Genomic DNA, 19,309 nt, shown 5'->3' with positions numbered 1-19,309 from the left:
AAGTCCATAAGGTGGACCTTGGAGGTGAAGATGTTGCATCATGTATCGGAACATTTGATTGTTTTATTCATTTATTTGATTGCCTCTTAGGACATCGTTTCTTAGCCCGATCATTTCAACACCTTGTCTTTGTTGCTCGGTGCATGTTCTTTGAACTTCGGTTTGCATCAATGCCCACCGTTCATCATTATAGTTTCCACCGGCTTCTTGTTAATGGTGCAAGTTTGCACCTACCTCCTCTTCATCAACACCATCATCACCATCATTGTGTACCTGTGGGTTAGTGCCAACATAAACCTAGTTTTCTACCACCTCCGGATTAGTAATATCTGAATTAGGTAGAATAATCAAGAAATTAGTAGTATTGACTCTCCACTCATATTGGTAATTGTGAGAAGGGCCATGAATTCTAAAAAAAACATGGTAGTGAGGGTTTCTAAGTCTAGATAGTAGTTTCCCTCAATCCTATTTATCCCTTTATTCACATTTACCTCAAATTTTCTAACAATGAAAGTGATGATTCCACCTACCACTATATCACCTTTATATCCAGTTTCTTTCTAGCAATTGAAACAGGATAATAAATCAAATAATAGCAAATGTTAACATGGTGGTTATAAAGCATAGCCCACAACAAAAATAGCTCAACATTCCTCATCATTCCTACCTCTTTTCTACCTCATATGGTGCAAGCAATAACCGTGTGAAGGTACCTAAGCACAAGGTTGTGAATTTATTCAACAGCCTAATCATATGTTCATCTATTTCTAGTCTATCCATAGCATTAACATCAAGGTACCTGCAAGGAGAGATAGTTCCAGAGATTAGAGATTTATACCTATTTCTTTGCTCGGAATCCTTGAATTGGATCCCATGATTGCGGGTTGTTGATTGCTTCTTGCTTGCACCACTTCCGGAGGCTTCAATATCCTCACCTTTCCTTTTTGATGCCATTGACCTTAGCTTGGTTTGGTTGTGGGTGGATGAATGTTGGTGAAGTTTGGAGAGAATTATGGAAGAAGGGTTATAGATGTTATTTGATTTGGATAAGGAAGAAAAAATAAAAAAAATAAAAAAAAATTTTTTTTTTTTTTTTGCTGATGGGTTGGCACGGCCGTGCCAACTCTCTGGTAAAAGAGGGAAGATTTTTTTTTTTTTTTGGGTGGGTTTCTGGTCAATGGCTTCAAAATTTTTTTTTTTTTCTTCACTTTTTCGCATCATATTTGGACAAATACCTACAACACAAAACAAACAAAATAAAAGCAATAAAACTCGTGGGTTGCCTCCCACGAAGCGCTCTTTTAGAGTCATTAGCTTGACGATTAGATGGTTTCTCTACCCAATACCCAATCTTTCCCAAAGGGATAGTGGCATCAACCTGAGATTCTCTCCCAAATTACACATAGCTTTTTCAATGATTTCACTCTCAATCACACAAGGGGTGGAAAAACTCTCAATCACTATGAGGTTAGGCTTAACAAGCCTTTGTGGGACATGGATTTTGAGTTTATAAGGTGGTGAAATGATTGGCTTATCACTCTCTCCTATGACTTTCTCACCTTGTTGCTTTTCACTCTCTATCTCACCCTCAATTGTCTTAGTTTTCATAATGGGGTCCTCTAACTGCTTATCGTCCCTAAGTTGAATAGCATTTATAAGGCCTTTGGGGTTGGCTTCAGTTTGACTTTGAAAGACATCGGGGGTTTGAGAGGAAGTAGCTACTTTTTGGGCTACTTGAGAGATTTGAGTTTCTAGCATTCTAGTGTGAGTAGCAATGGAGTTCACTTTAGATGTAAGCTTGACAAAAGAGTCATTCAAAGATCCAGTTTGATTTTTAAGTTCTTGAAATTACTTGGATTGCTCCATAGCATGTTTTTCTAGTAAAATTTCCAAGCTGGATTTCTGAGGGACTCTTTCGTTGTTTGCATAAACGGGTGGTGTTATTTGTTGTCCAAAGGTATAAAAATTTTGCTCGGGACTTTTAGCAACACTACCTAGTTGGCATTCAACATCAGTATGGTCAAGTATTCCACAAAATTCACAAGGTGGTGAAACAAGAGCAGGTGTGACGACACTTACAGTTAATTTATCAAATTTTTGAAGAAGTGTGTCCACCTTAGCAGATAGATGATCAAGGGTAGAAACCTGGCACATACCTTCCTCTTTTTTAGAGGGTGGAGGAGTACCTTCAGTGATAACTCTCTCACTTGTCCACTGATAGTGGTTGTATGCCATGTTCTCGATCAAATCATAGGCTCCTGTGTAAGTTTTATTCATCAAAGCTCCACCTGCAGCTGCATCAACATTCATTTTTGTGGAAAACAAAAGACCATTATAAAAAGTGTGGATAATAAGCCAATTCTCAAAACCATGATGGGGGCAAAGCCTAAGCATTTCTTTGAAACGCTCCCACGCATTGTAAAGAGATTCACCATCTTTTTGAGTGAATTGTGTGATTTGACTCCTTAATTGAGCAGTTTTACTATGGGGAAAGAATTGGGAAAGAAATGCCTTCCTCATTTGGTCCCATGAAATTATATAACCATTTTTCAATGAATGAAACCAAGCACTAGCTCTATCCCTCAAAGAGAAAGGAAAGAGGTGCAGCCTTACGGCCTCTTGGTTTGCCTTCAAAGTTTCACTGAGTCTTAGAAAAATTGAAACATGAAGATTCGGATCCTCAGCGGGTGATCTGAAAAATTGATTTTGCTGCACTAGGTAAATAAGTGCAGGCTTTATTTCAAATTTACTACCTTCAACCGTTGGGTACACAGTAGCATCGTACGGCTCATCTGAAGATGTGATTGCATACTCTTTGAGAGCACGTTTCTCATCCATATCGTTATTATCTTCATTGAGCCATGCCTGAAATCAAAACGGTTAAAGATAGAAAATAAAAAATAATAAAAAGAATAAAAATAAAATAAAATAAGGAGAAAGGGAGGGAGAAATATTTTATATATATATATATATATATATATATATATATATATATAAAATAATAATAGTAAAATAAAAAAAAATAAATAGATAAGAAAAGGAAAGAAAATATATATATATTTTTATTTATAGAGAGAGAGAGAGAGAGAGAGATATATTTTATATATAAATATATTTTTTTTTTTTGTTTTTTTTTTATAGAGAGAGAGAGAGAGAGATAAATATATAAAAAAATAAAAAGATAAGAAAATGAAATAAAATATTTTTATATATATATAAATATACTTTATTTACTTATATAATTTTTTTTTTTTTAGACTAAACACTATTGAAAAGTTAATCAAATTACAATAACTCCCCGGCAGCGGCGCCAAAAACTTGATGGGATAAAACCGCAAGTGCACGGTTCTATCGAAGTAGTAAAAATAGAGTATCGTTCCGACAGGGAGTTAGGAATTTAATTGACTTTAGATAATGATTAGACTAAAGGTTTATAAGGTAGAAAACTTTGGGTTTTTAATTAAAAGCAAATAATAAAATAAAAGAATAAAGCCTTGGGGTTATTGGTACATCCTAACGACAAGTCCTTCTCAAACCAAACTATTAAACTTATAACTTTATGTTAGACCTAATTTCTCAAGACAGTTTCTCTTTTGTTCCTCTAGCAACCAAGCCTATTTCGCTGACTTGATTACTATTAGATTTTGGTTCCTCTAACAACCAAGCCTATTTCGCTGACTTGATTGTTATTAGTTCCCTCGAAGATCGAAACTATATGTCTCAAAGATTGCAAAGCCTATTTCACTGACTTTGCAATCCTTGTCTAAATTCACTTGTTCGAATATCAAAGCTCCACTTTCGTTTTATGAATTGATATTTGAGATGATGGATAAACAATTATCAAACCCTCCACTTTCGTTTCCACAGTTTGATAATGGTTGATCCATGTTAAAGCGGTGAATTTAGATAAGGAATTAGGGTTACATAAGATTAAGGTTTAAAGCTTGGTTTGATTAGGATTATGTCATTAGACTTATCCAACAATCCCAAGACAAGAGAAGTCTACTCACTGACGTTCATTGTAGACAAGGAGAAGAAGAGAGAAAACATAAAAGTAAATAGCAAGAAAGTAAAATGAACTTTTATTAGAAAGACAATTGTCACATATTGCATTCCAAGAAAAGATGATTATTTGTGATGGATGGCTACTCTATTTATAGAATTTATTCGACTTAAAATCTAAGCTATTACATTTGGGCTAAAAATAGAGTAGCTTAAAATCTAAGCAAAAGCAGCAAAAGAGGCATTGGAAGGTGGCACGGCCGTGCCAAGCCTAGCACGGACCGTGCCACGGTTCTGACTTGGGGGAGACATATTTTGTCTTCCGAATCTTCGTTTTTCTGCACCGAATCAGTTCCAATCCTTTCTTTTGCTCCAAGACTCAATCCATCCAAAATTCATTCCTGAAATATAAAATATGCAATTGTAGTAATATAATTCAAAAAGGAAATATTATAAATATAAATCTAACTAAAATCTAAATAAAACAATACTAAATATTATGGATAAAATAGATATAATAATGACTCATCAACCGGATATGGACATCCCATGTTATGGGCGTTTTAGTGAGAAAGGGTCAAAAACAAGTTAAATCCGAAAATTAACAAGGTAATTCACTTGGCCTTCATTTAGCCCGAATTTTTAAAAATTCTAAAAATCAATCATTAGTCACGTGAAAGACACAAAACCACAAATTAAACATTAATTGGTTAATAAGTTATGCACAAGATGAGTTAAATGGGTTTTTCATAAATGTTTCCCACAAGATTGCGTTCCTTTGTAGTGGAATTTTGCCAAAAAAAAAAAGAGATTTCTTCGTTTAAAAAAATTTCCGACTCACCAAGGTGGTAGCTATGCTTGTTAGCTTTCAAACGAATCTTCAAAAACTCTGACCGGATAAGGACATCCCAAGTTATGGCCGTTTTAGTGCGAAAGGGTCAAAAACAAGTAAAATCCAAAAATTAACAAGGTAATTCATGACTTGGCCTCCATTTAACCCGAATTTATATAAATTATAAAAATCAACCGTTAGTCATTTGAAAGATACAAAACCACAAATTAAACAATAATTTGTCAAAAAGTTTTGGGAAAAATGAGATAAATGGGTTTTTCATAAATGTTTCCTACGAGATTCGCGTTCCTTTCTAATGAAATTTAGCCAAAACAAATCCAATATATCTTCCTTTAAAATAATTTCGGATCCACCGATGTCGTAGCTATGCTTGTTATCATTCCAACGAATTTTCACAAGCTCTGACCGGATAAGGACATCCCAAATTATGGCCGTTTTAGTGAAAAGGGGACAAAAACAAGTAAAATCCGAAAATTAACTAGGTAATTCACTTGGCCTCCATTTAACCTGAATTTTGAAAAATTCTAAAAATCAACCATTAGTCACCTGAAACATACAAAATCACAAATTAAACAATAATTGGTCAATAAGTTATGCGAAAACATAAGGGGAGTTGGTAATCTTGAGACCCAATACACTTGTTTCATATGATCCAAACTCACAAGCCATATTACTTGTTCCTTGCTAAACCACTGGTAGCTTTTACTCTATTCCATCATGGTTCTGGAGGAGGCTTAATCTTCATCATCATATCCTCAATAACATTACCCCAATTATCTGGTGTTTGTGGAATGAACTCTACACTCCTGCTAGTTTACTTAATAAAGCTCAATGTGTGGCCTTCTCTTGCATGGATGAAGTATACTCTTTTAATACAACATGGTTCTATCCTTAGTAGCAGTGTGAGTTAGGCTACTTAGGAAGTGTCTTTGCTTTTATTATGGTCTTTTATGTTTAATTGGGTTTTGGCTTCGTCCCCCCAATTTTGTACTTTTCCTTTATTCTTTTAATGCATTTTTCTAGCTTTATCAAAAAAGAGATTAATGGGTTTTTCATAAATGTTTCCTACAAGATTCGCGTTCCTTTTTAATGGAATTTTGCCAAAAAAAAAACCAAGATTTCTTCGTTTAAAAAAATTTCCGACTCACGAAGGTGGTAGCTATGCTAGTTAGCTGTCCAACGAATCTTCAAAAGCTCCGACCGGATAAGGACATCCCAAGTTATGGGCGTTTTAGTGAGAAAGGGTCAAAAACAAGTAAAATCCAAAAATTAACAAGGTCACTTGGCCTCCATTTAACCCGAATTTATAAAAATTCTAAAAATCAACCATTAGTCACTTGAAATATACAAAATCACAAATTAAACAATAATTGGTCAATAAATTATGCGAAAGATGAGAATAATGGGGTTTTCAGAAATGTTTCCAACGAGATTCGCGTTCCTTTCTAATGGAATTTTTCCAAAAAAAAACCAAGATTTCTTCGTTTAAAATAATTTCCGACTCACCAAGGTGGTAGCTATGCTTGTTGGCTTTCCAACGAATGTTCACAAGCTCCGACCGGATATGGACATCCCATGTTATGGGCGTTTTAGTGAGAAAGGGTCAAAAACAAGTTAAATCCGAAAATTAACAAGGTAATTCACTTGGCCTTCATTTAGCCAAAACTTTTAAAAATTCTAAAAATCAACCATTAGTCACTTGAAAGATACAAAACCACAAATTAAACATTAATTGGTTAATAAGTTATGCACAAGATGAGTTAAATGGGTTTTTCATAAATGTTTCCCACAAGATTCGCGTTCCTTTGTAGTGGAATTTTGCCAAAAACAAAAAAGAGATTTCTTCGTTTAAAAAAATTTCCGACTCACCAAGGTGGTAGCTATGCTTGTTAGCTTTCCAACGAATCTTCAAAAGCTCCGACCGGATAAGGACATCCCAACTTATGGCCGTTTTAGTGAAAAAGGGTCAAAAACAAGTAAAATCCTAAAATTAACAAGGTAATTCACTTGGCCTCCATTTAACCCGAATTTATAAAAATTCTAAAAATCAACCATTAGTCACTTGAAAGATACAAAACCACAAATTAAACAATAATTGGTCAAAAAGTTTTGGGAAAAATGAGATAAATGGGTTTTTCATAAATGTTTCCAACGAGATTCGCGTTCCTTTCTAATGAAATTTAGCCAAAACAAATCCAATATATCTTCCTTTAAAATAATTTCGGATCCACCGATGTCGTAGCTATCCTTGTTATCATTCCAACGAATTTTCGCAAGCTCCGACCGGATAAGGACATCCCAAATTATGGCCGTTTTAGTGAAAAGGGGACAAAAACAAGTAAAATCCGAAAATTATCTAGGTAATTCACTTGGCCTCCATTTAACCTGAATTTTTAAAAATTCTAAAAATCAACCATTAGTCACCTGAAACATACAAAATCACAAATTAAAAAATAATTGGTCAATAAGTTATGCGAAAGATGAGATTAATGGGTTTTTCATAAATGTTTCCTACGAGATTCGCGTTCCTTTCTAATGGAATTTTGCCAAAAACAAAACCAAGATTTCTTCGTTTAAAAAAAATTCCGACTCACGAAGGTGGTACCTATGCTAGTTAGCTGTCCAACGAATCTTCAAAAGCTCTGACCGGATAAGGACATCCCAAGTTATGGGCGTTTTAGTGAGAAAGGGTCAAAAACAAGTAAAATCCAAAAATTAACAAGGTAATTCACTTGACCTCCATTTAACCCGAATTTATAAAAATTCTAAAAATCAACCATTAGTCACTTGAAATATACAAAATCACAAATTAAACAATAATTGGTCAATAAATTATGAGAAAGATGAGAATAATGGGGTTTTCAGAAATGTTTCCAACGAGATTCGCGTTCCTTTCTAATGGAATTTTTCCAAAAAAAAACCAAGATTTCTTCGTTTAAAATAATTTCCAACTCACCAAGGTGGTAGCTATGCTTGTTAGCTTTCCAACGAATGTTCACAAGCTCCGACCGGATATGGACATCCCATGTTATGGGCGTTTTAGTGAGAAAGGGTCAAAAACAAGTTAAATCCGAAAATTAACAAGGTAATTCACTTGGCCTTCATTTAGCCCGAATTTTTAAAAATTCTAAAAATCAACCATTAGTCACTTGGAAGATACAAAAACCACAAATTAAACATTAATTGGTTAATAAGTTATGCACAAGATGAGTTAAATGGGTTTTTCATAAATGTTTCCCACAAGATTCGCGTTCCTTTGTAGTGGAATTTTGCCAAAAAAAAAAAACAGAAATTTCTTCGTTTAAAAAAATTTCCGACTCACCAAGGTGGTAGCTATGCTTGTTAGCTTTCCAACGAATCTTCAAAAGCTCCGACCGGATAAGGACATCCCAAGTTATGGCCGTTTTAGTGAGAAAGGGTCAAAAACAAGTAAAATCCAAAAATTAACAAGGTAATTCACTTGGCCTCCATTTAACCTGAATTTATAAAAATTCTAAAAATCAACCATTAGTCACTTGAAAGATACAAAACCACAAATTAAACAATAATTGGTCAAAAAGTTTTGGGAAAAATGAGATAAATGGGTTTTTCATAAATGTTTCCAACGAGATTCGTGTTCCTTTCTAATGAAATTTAGCCAAAAAAAATCCAATATATCTTCCTTTAAAATAATTTCGGATCCACCGATGTCGTAGCTATGCTTGTTATCATTCCAACGAATTTTCACAAGCTCCGACCGGATAAGGACATCCCAAATTATGGCCGTTTTAGTGAAAAGGGGACAAAAACAAGTAAAATCCGAAAATTAACTAGGTAATTCACTTGGCCTCCATTTAACCTGAGTTTTTAAAAATTCTAAAACTCAACCATTAGTCACCTGAAACATACAAAATCACAAATTAAACAATAATTAGTCAATAAGTTATGCCAAAGATGAGATTAATGGGTTTTTCATAAATGTTTCCTACGAGATTCGCGTTCTTTTCTAATGGATATTTGCAGAAGAAAAAAAACCAAGATTTTTTCTTTCAAAAAAATTTCCAACTCACGAAGGTGGTAGCTATGCTAGTTAGCTTTCCAACGAATCTTCAAAAGCTCCGACCGAATAAGAACATCCCAAGTTATGGCCGTTTTAGTGAGAAAGGGTCAAAAACAAGTAAAATCCAAAAATTAACAAGGTAATTCACTTGGCCTCCATTTAGCCCGAATTGATAAAAATTCTAAAAATCAACCATTAGTCACTTGAAATATACAAAACCACAAATTAAACAATAATTAGTCAATAAGTTATGCCAATGATGAGATTAATGGGTTTTTCATAAATGTTTCCTACGAGATTCGCGTTCTTTTCTAATGGATATTTGCAGAAGAAAAAAAACCAAGATTTTTTCTTTCAAAAAAATTTCCAACTCACCAATGTGGTAGCTATGCTTGTTAGCTTTCCAACGAATATTCACAAGCTCCGACCGGATATGGACATCCCAAGTTATGGGCGTTTTAGTGAGAAAGGGTCAAAAACAAGTAAAATCCAAAAATTAACAAGGTAATTCACTTGGCCTCCATTTAGCCCGAATTTATAAAAATTCTAAAAATTAACCATTAGTCACTTGAAATATACAAAACCACAAATTAAACAATAATTAGTCAATAAGTTATGCCAAAGATGAGATTAATGGGTTTTTCATAAATGTTTCCTACGAGATTCGCGTTTTTTCTAATGGATATTTGCAGAAGAAAAAAAACCAAGATTTCTTCTTTCAAAAAAATTTCCAACTCACCAATGTGGTAGCTATGCTTGTTAGCTTTCCAACGAATATTCACAAGCTCCGACCGGATATGGACATCCCAAGTTATGGGCGTTTTAGTGAGAAAGGGTCAAAAACAAGTAAAATCCGAAAACTAACAAGGTAATTCACTTGGCCTCCATTTAGCCCGAATTTTTAAAAATTCTAAAAATCAATCATTAGTCACTTGAAATTTACAAAACCACAAATTAAACAATAATTGGTCAATAAGTTTTGGGAAAAATGAAATAAATGGGTTTTTCATAAATATTACCTACGAGTTTCACGTTCCTTTTAATGGAATTTTGACATAAAAATCAAAGACATCTTCGTTTAAAAAAATTTCCGACGCATCGAGGTCATATCTATTCTTGTGAGCTTTCCAACGAATGTTCACATGCTCCGATCGGATAAGAACATCCCATGTTATGGGCGTTTTAGTGAGAAAGGGTCAAAAACAAGTTAAATCCGAAAATTAACAAGGTAATTCACTTGGCCTCCATATAGCCCGAATTTTTAAAAATACTAAAAATCAATCATTAGTCACCTGAAACATACAAAACCACAAATTAAACAATTATTGGTCAATAAGTTATGCGAAACATGAGATAAATCGGTTTTTCATAAATGTTTCCTACGAGTTTCACGTTCCTTTTAATGGAATTTGGCCAAAAGAATCCAAGACATCGTCGTTTCAAAAAATTTCCGACGCATCGAGCTTATATCTATGCTTGTTAGCTTTCCAACGAATGTTCACAAGCTCCGACCGGATAAGAACATCCCAAGTTATGGCCGTTTTAGTGAGACAGGGTCAAAAACAAGTAAAATCCGAAAATTAAGAAGGTAATTAACTTGGCCTCCATACAGCCCGATTTTTAAAAATTTTAAAACTCAACCATTAGTCTTTAGAAAGATACAAAACCACAAATTAAACAATAATTGGTCAATAAGTTATGTGAAAGATGAGATAAATGGGTTTTTCATAAATGTTTCCTACGAGATTCGCGTTCCTTTCTAATGGATTTTTGCCAAAAGAATCCAAGACATCTTCGTTTAAAAAAATTTCCGACGCATTGATCTCATATCTATGCTTGTTAGCTTTCCAACGAATATTCCAAGTTATGGCCGTTTTAGTGAGAAAGGGTCAAAAACAAGTAAAATCCAAAAATTAACAAGGTAATTCACTTGGATTCCATTTATCCCGAATTTATAAAAATTCTAAAAATCAACCATTAGTCACTTGAAATATAAAAAACCACAAATTAAACAATAATTATTCAATAAGTTATGCGAAAGATGAGATTAATGGGTTTTTCATAAATGTTTCCTACGAGATTCGCGTTCCTTTCTAATGGATATTTGTAGAAAAAAAACCAAGATTTCTTCTTTCAAAAAAATTTCCAACTCACCAATGTGGTAGCTATGCTTGTTAGCTTTCCAACGAATATTCACAAGCTCCGACCGGATATGCACATCCCAAGTTATGGCCGTTTTAGTGAGAAAGGGTCAAAAACAAGTAAAATCCGAAAATTAAGAAGGTAATTAACTTGGCCTCCATTTAGCCCGATTTTTAAAAATTCTAAAAATCAAACATTAGTCACTTGAAAGATACAAAACCACAAATTAAACAATAATTGGTCAATAAGTTATGCGAAAAATGAGATAAATGGGTTTTTCATCAATGTTTCCTACGAGATTCGCGTTCCTTTCTAATGGAATTTAGCCAAAACAAATCCAAGATATCTTCCTTTAAAATAATTTCTAATTAACGGATGTCGTAGCTATGCTTGTTAGCATTCCAAAGAATGTTCACAAGCTCCGACCGGATAAGGACATCCCAAATTATGGCCGTTTTAGTGAGAAGGGGTCAAAAACAAGTAAAATCCGAAAATTAACAAGGTAATTCACTTGGCCTCCATTTAGCCTGAATTTTTAAAAATTCTAAAAATCAACCATTAGTCACCTTAAACATACAAAATCACAAATTAAACAATAATTGGTCAATAAGTTATGCAAAAGATGAGATTAATGGGGTTTTCATAAATGTTTCCTAGAGATTCGCGTTCCTTTCTAATGGAATTTTTCCAAAAACCAAGATTTCTTCATTTAAAATAATTTCCGACTCACCAAGGTGGTAGCTATGCTTGTTAGCTTTCCAACGAATGTTCACAAGCTCCGACCGGATATGGACATCCCATGTTATGGGCGTTTAAGTGAGAAAGTGTAAAAAACAAGTTAAATCCGAAAATTAACAAGGTAATTCACTTGGCCTCCATTTAGCCCGAATTTTTAAAAATTCTAAAAATCAACCATTAGTCACCAGAAACATACAAAACCATAAATTAAACAATTATTGGTCAATAAGTTATGTGAAACATGAGATAAATCGATTTTTCATAAATGTTTGCTACGAGATTCACGTTATTTTCCAATGAAATTTTGCCAAAAAAAATCCAAGATATCTTCGTTTAAAATAATTTTCGATGCACCTATGTCGTAGCTATGCTTGTTAGCTTTCCTACGAATGTTCACAAAAATATTTATATACCCCTTGGTGCAATTACCAAAATGCCCTTCGCCTTAGTCGTGTTTAATCTAATACCGATAACTGAACATGTACTTTACTGACACTCAATCATAAAACATTCCTCGTCGTAAATGAATTTTTGAATACTTAACCTCAGATACATTCAGCTGATAAAACTCTCGTTGCAGACAAGTGGGATGTTACAAGCCCTATCGTCTTAGAAATAGTAAGGGACCAATTCAACATAGAGCAACCTAACAAACAATAATTTGGACATGTTCGAGGACTACAAAGGACCTCACATGCGCTTAGTCACTGAAGAAACATAGTCCATTATAGTTTCCACTGCTGCTTACTCCCGAGGGTTAGACTTCTGCAAAATTAACCTTCATGGTCGACTGGTTCTGAACAAAGGAGACAAACCCTATGTGTCCAAAGACATCACTGCCAAGTTACAGAAGTTATGGAATGTGAAAGGGATTTTGCGTATGCTTTCCCTTGACTGAGGATTTTATTAATTCTTTTTTGCCTCACAAGAAGGCATGCACATTGTTTGGGCCGCCGGTACTATAAGCTTGAAGTCGGGAGTACTTAGACTGTTTGAATAGACTAAGGACTTTAATCTACATACACAACGACAAAATCACACGCAAGTTTAGATCTGGCTGTGGGAATTACCGCAAGAGTATTGGATGGAGAGGACACTGATGAAATTGCAGAAACGGTTGGAACGCCGTTACTGATTGACAATGTAACAACGAATAGATTGTACGACCACTATGCACAGATTCTCTTGGATTTGGATCTCTCAAAGAATATTTTTTATGAGGTCATGGTCGAACAGGAGGGTTATGCTTTCCCCGTTGCTATTTAAATAGAGGGTCTCCCAGACTTTTTCACTCACTGTGAAAGTATCGGTCACTACATCATGTCGTTAGTTACATCACTGAAGTACTCAGGAGTAGCCAATTGATAAGGGAAAGGAGCCGGTACATTCACAAAAACCAAAGCAAGGGTGGAAACCGATAGGGAATTGGTTCCTAAAAGGCTTTTGCAACTGTGGCGCCCATTCAGCACAATGATACGATTCATGCGACCACTATTTTGGCTGGTGCTACTGATGTCCCCATTTAGCAAGATGATCCTTGCGTAGAACCCTCCCGTTTGGCAGCTTCTCATCCTGATGACAGAGATTGTAACGCCCTAGTTGTTAGTTAATTATTTTTAGTTGATTTATAGTCTTTTATATGATTTTAAATAATTTATGTTGATTTTATGTTGTGATGTGTTTTATTAAATGACTATTTTTATTTATTTAATAATTTAAGTGGGAATTATAATTATTTGGAGTTTTGGGGGTTATATTTTAATTAAGGGAATTAAGTGGGAGTTAATTAGAATTAAGGGGGAGTTAAGTAAGGAGTTGGAGAAGTCAGAAAAACAGTTTTACGTGCGAGTAGTTTTTGGGAGAAAAACCAAGAGAAGAGCCAAGAGGGGAGAAACTGATTTTTGAAGAGCTTTGTTCATCAAATCAAGGTAAGGGTGAGACTAACTCTCAATGGTAATGGTTATACAAGCAAGCCTTTTCATCGCTCGCCATGGCGAGTAAGCTGACTCGCCTCACAAGCAAGCCTTTTCATCGCTCGCCTCACGAGCAAGACCACTCGCCGTAGCGAGTACCTGAGTGAGGAATCATGATTTTTAAAATGTTGTTATAAGATGTAAGTTGAATGGTTTTGAGTGCCTGGGTGTTTTTAGAGAGGACTTGGACAATTTTTAGATTAAAAAGATGATTAGGGAGCTTAAAAATGAAGATTTAGTGAGAAAAATGTCAAAACTCCCGAGAGCACCATTTTTCTTGCTCGCCACGTACTTGTAACGCCCACTTTCGTTTAATCGTTATTTAATCGAGTTTAGGCAATTATATTATAATTATATAATATATGCATGATTTTGATATGTTTTGATGATTTGTGGTGATTTTGATGATTTGATTGATGACGTGATAAGTTATGAGTTTTGGAGGATTTGATAAGATTAGAGAATTTATTTTATCGTTAAATAAAATAAAGATTTGAAAAATATTTAGTTGAGGGCTGTTTTGATATTTTAGATAGTTTTGGGGGAGAAAGTGAAATAAGATAAGTTATTAAGGAGAGATATAAAAGAATAGACCTAGGTTTAGAAAAAACACTTTGTACGTGAAAACTTTTGGAAAAGGGAGAAAAAGCTTAGAGAGGAGCAAGAGACCAAAGAGGGCTGCGATTTCTTCATAACCAGGTAAGGGTGGGACTAATAACTCAGTAACATTAGTGAATGTAATTCTGATGATTAGTTAGCAAGAATTAGGATTGGATGGAGAAAACGAAAACTAGGTCAAATCCCTAAAATTCGAGAATAAACGGTGGAAATTGGTTAGATTGATGTAGAAAGTATTCCTGGACCTTAGATAATGTTTAGGACAAACTTTGGAATCAGTATCAGACTTAGAACCATGTTAATCGATGAATTTTTGTGATTTTAGGAAGCCTGGCCGTAGCGACATTCATCGCTCGCCACGCCGAGCTATGATCCTCGCCTCGCGAGTGATGAGCTTCATCGCTCGCCACGCGAGCCATTCCCTTCGCCTCGCGAGTTACTTTGGTATCGCTCGCCACAGCGAGCAGTCTTACTCGCCATAGCGAGCTAAGGCAGAGAGCATGTTAGATTTTGTAGTTTCGACTTTTTAGTTGGACCTTGAGTGCCTTTAAGTGCCTAAACATACCTAGAGATGATTAGGAATGATTTTAGGACAGGATTGAACCCAAAACAACATTAGTTGGGAATCTGAGTGGTACTCGCCATGGCGAGTGAGAACTCTCGCCTCGCGAGCAAGTCCAGAATGTAGCTGTTGAGTGGTTGTGCGATCTGTGTCGCACCTTTTGATCAAGAGTGAACCCCTAACTGGTAGTGAAACCTAATGATAACGTTTAATGCAGTCTGTAAAGCTATTAAGATATGTTGATATTAATTGAGCATGATTAATGTATTATGCAATATGTGAGATATAATGAAATGATTATGATTCTATTGAATTGCTGTTGATATATTGATATCTCCCTGCTGTTAAGTGACTTGACCATGCTGCTGCTGTTATTTAACTGAGTATGCAATGTTTATTTATGAATATAATGAAAATGATGACGTTTCGCTTCAAGTTATTGAATGCACATGATTACGATGATTACGATGTTTTGTTGTTAAGAGTCCATGCATAGCATATCATTGAGCTTAGTCCTCACCACGTTTTATTAGGAGCTTTGTCCTCCGCACGATTATTAGGAGCTTTGTCCTCCGCACGATTAAAGTATATTTATACTTATGATGACGATTGGTACCACATGCATATACGGAGTCTAGGAGCATTGTCACATTGTCATGTCTATTATGCTATGTTGATGATGATTGATTATGTGATTACGTGATAACGTTATATTGTTGAAGATGATTAATTATGTGATTACGTGATAAATGCTTATTAAAGATACAATGATGATTATGTTTTAAATTGATTATGATCAAGATTAATTAGGATGTTAATTCATGATTCTTTATTGCATTGATTAATGTTATTCTGTTATGAAATCTCACCCCTTCTGTTTGAATGTTACCTCGACCGTGGGTAACGTGCAGGTGATCGTGCTTAGTGTGCTGTTTCCGTCGTGAGTGGCCTTGCCTTCACTGTGTCGTCTAGGTCGCTCTGATACGTAACGGGATGGGGTTTTATGCTATAACATGCTTCATTCTCTTACGTGAACTGCCATGAAAATTTACTGTTTTGATTAACTCTTTTGAGATACTTGTTGGGCCTGCGTGCCAAAACGTTTCATGAATTATGGTTAAGACTTTCCGCTGCAAATGTTTAAGATATTTGGTTAAATCATTATTTAACTGTTTTGGATTACGTTTTATGTGATATCCCGTTGTTTACGATGCTTACTCTGATAAATGTTTTAAGAAATTTTCATATTGGGAAAACGGGGTGTTACAGTACTCGCCATAGCGAGTAGCTCATTTCTTGAGTTCGCCATAGTGAGCAAATGCACTCGCCTCGCGAGTTGCTCAGTAGCTGAGAGCCGCTTTTGCAATTTTGTATACGGTTGGGCTGGAATCTTGGGTATATTAATAATCCTGATTAATTATAATATTTTATCTGAGTTGCTGATTTGTATATGAAGGATTGTTAATTGTGTATTTAAGTATAATTGTATGAAAATGAATTAAACAAGTTGTTGAATTCCAATGTTGAATGTTGTGGTGTTGCTAGTTGATCATGTTGATGCATAAGTCATATTTATATATATGTATATGCATTGTTGTGCAGTAGATGTTGTTGGTCATGTTGTTGTCGTTGTAGGAGAGTTGGATGTTGATATACACTAAATTGAGTCCATTGCATACTCATAATTGTTGAAGGCTTATGCCCTGTGAACGCCTTGTCGTTCAAACCGTTGAGGGCTCATGCCCTGGGAATGCTTAATCGTTCCAACTGTTGAGGGCTTATGCCCTGTGAATGCTAGTTCATTAATTTGTTGAGGGCTTATGCCCTGTGAATGCTCGTTCATTCAAACGCGTTAAAATGGTACCACATGCATGTGCATTGTCGCATTTGTTGTTGAGTCATAGCAGTGTTGTCATGTCATTGCATAAGTCGTTGTTGTTGGTTGAGTAGTAGTTCCTGTTGTTGGTTGAAATTGCCAAATGTTGATAATGTTGTTGATCATGAAATATATAAGTATATTAAATTATTGTTGTTATTTAGGGTGTTAGATTCAATTGATGAATTATATATCTATTATTGTTGTTTGTGAATCTCACCCCTTCTGCTTGGAAATGTTGCCCTTCGTATGGGTAACTTGCAGGTGATCCAGAGTAGTAGATGTTATTGTTGTTGTGAGTGGACTCCTCACATGTGTCTTAGGGCTCTGATATGTAACGGGATGGGGATAACATGTCGTTGTATTTTATCATCCTTTATGTATCAATTATGACCCTGTTGATGTTGAATTTAATTTTGAGGATATTTTGTTGAGGCCATGTGCCAAGAATTGTTGGAAGTTGTTTAATGAAGAATTATGAATTTTCCGCTGCTATATAATAGTTGCTATGTTGTTGAAGTTTAATAAATAGCATTTTATTCTGTTTAAGAATTTTTGAAAAGCAATGTGACATTCCGTTAGTTGATTAACTCTGATTATATTTATTAATTACGTTGTTGGGATAACGGGACGTTACAGAGATGATTTGGAGGGTGCCACGGCTGTTCCAACTCAGCACAAGGAAACACATGATGACTCTACACAGTTGGTTGCATCTCAGCCTATTAACAATGATGTTACTGCCGCAACTTTCAGTATTGAATTGCAAAATGATGTTGATATAATTCCCAAGGACTGGCTGCCTAGTACATCAATTCATGTGCTCGAAAAGATCTCTGATGAAGCACACGTTGACGTGCAATCCCATGAAGTGGAACAATGACATTTGGCATCTTAGGTTCACGAGATTCCACTTGTAGATGTTTCACAATCGTCTTTTGTTGAGCACGATGACGTGCAAGGTACTACTGATTTTGAGTCCTCAAATATGGAACATAGCACACCACCAACACCTCTTGACATCCAATCAGAAGCGCCCCAAGGTAATACTAACCAACACGCAAAAGCTACTAGCAAAACATCTCAGGTTCCAATTGCACAGAACGAAACACTTCCTAGCAAAAACATACATAGTGATTTGGAATTATGGGCTAGAATCCGCGAATACGACCAACGGACTGCAGCAAAAGGATTAACGCAAGTACTCTCAAAGAAGCAGCAGCAAGCTATGAAAAAACAAGTCCTCGGAAAGCCGCATTATAAAACCCGTGCAAAGGGTGGTCATCCTCCAACTGCCCAATGAATCTGTTATATTGGAATAATGTTCGAGTTCAGGGTTTTGTTTGGTTAGACACGCTTCCAGCGGAGTTGCATATGGATTTCTATCGAGACAGAACTGGCTTGCCCAACTATAGATTTTCGTAGTCGTTTTTTTATGTTTCTTTTTGTTTTTTCTTTCAGGATTTTGACCTAGTCCCCCCTCTCATTGTATAAAATTTTCCCCCTTTTTTAATAAAATTTTAGAGTTTGGCGGACATAGGACGGAGGCTTCTCGAGGTACCAACCTAATTGAGATGTCAGTGTGGTCTCCTGATGTCTGTCTTTCTCCCAACTTAGAAATAAAAAATACATATATGCATCCAAGTTTAACGATTTAATGTTATTCTTATCATGAGTTAATGGTATATACATAAATGAACTAGCAACACAAAAGACGAGTTGGCGCATCAAAATTAACATTTCAAAATGATTTAACTTTTAGACTGCACCAAGGCAATCAAGCATGCCAAAACATTATAGTTACACATGCATGAAATAGCACGATTGCCACATGATGTCCAGTAATCATAGATCACTTAGAATTAAAATTTCTAACAATTTGTTGCATCAACTGCGGGGGCTAACTCTTGTGCTGATCGTCTTTCTCACCTAGACCATTCTAGTAGGCATGCAATAGGGCGAGATAAGGATGGGTTTCACTTTCTTCTTTCTTGTCCTCAGTTCTCGCCTAGACCATTCTAGTAGGCATGCAATAGGGCGGGATAAAGATGGGTTTCACTTTCTTCATTCTCGTCTCACTTTTTATATATTTACCTTTTATCTATTTATATTCAATAAACTGAAAAATTGAATATCACTTTGTTCGGGTGTCCCTGTCCCATCCCCGTATCATTGTAAATCATTTTGTTAAGGCTTAAATGTGTGTTTGGTCCCTGCACTTCCACCCAATTTTGGCATTAGACTCTGCATTATTTTTGTTTGTCAGTCCCTACAGTTTGTAAAATTTTTTGTTTTAGTCCTTCAATTAAGACTTAGTTAAAAAAAAAAAAAACCAAAACTAAAGGTGTGCCACGTGGACCAATCATGACTAGCCACGTGGCACACTAAAAGACAAAATTTTATAATTAAAATAATTAATTTTTAATTTTTTTTTATTATTATTTTATTAGATATTTAAAAGAAGATGAGAAAAGAAAGAAAGAAGAAAACACGGGAAAGGAGAAGA

At 35.2% G+C, this 19,309-nt stretch overlaps 1 non-coding gene across 1 annotated transcript; it reads left to right on the top strand.

Annotated features, from left to right (window-relative positions):
* The first annotated feature begins 2,365 nt into the window (after nt 1-2,365).
* Nucleotides 2,366-2,472, top strand: LOC120577983 (small nucleolar RNA R71). The gene has a single exon (XR_005643959.1). It is a non-coding gene; the product is annotated as a small nucleolar RNA R71 (small nucleolar RNA).
* The last annotated feature ends 16,837 nt before the right edge of the window (nt 2,473-19,309 follow it).

The sequence above is a fragment of the Medicago truncatula genome, chromosome 1 (assembly GCF_003473485.1).
Source record: "Medicago truncatula cultivar Jemalong A17 chromosome 1, MtrunA17r5.0-ANR, whole genome shotgun sequence".
In the NCBI taxonomy this organism is placed as follows: Eukaryota; Viridiplantae; Streptophyta; class Magnoliopsida; order Fabales; family Fabaceae; genus Medicago; species Medicago truncatula.
This window is presented reverse-complemented; position numbering and strand designations above follow the sequence as displayed.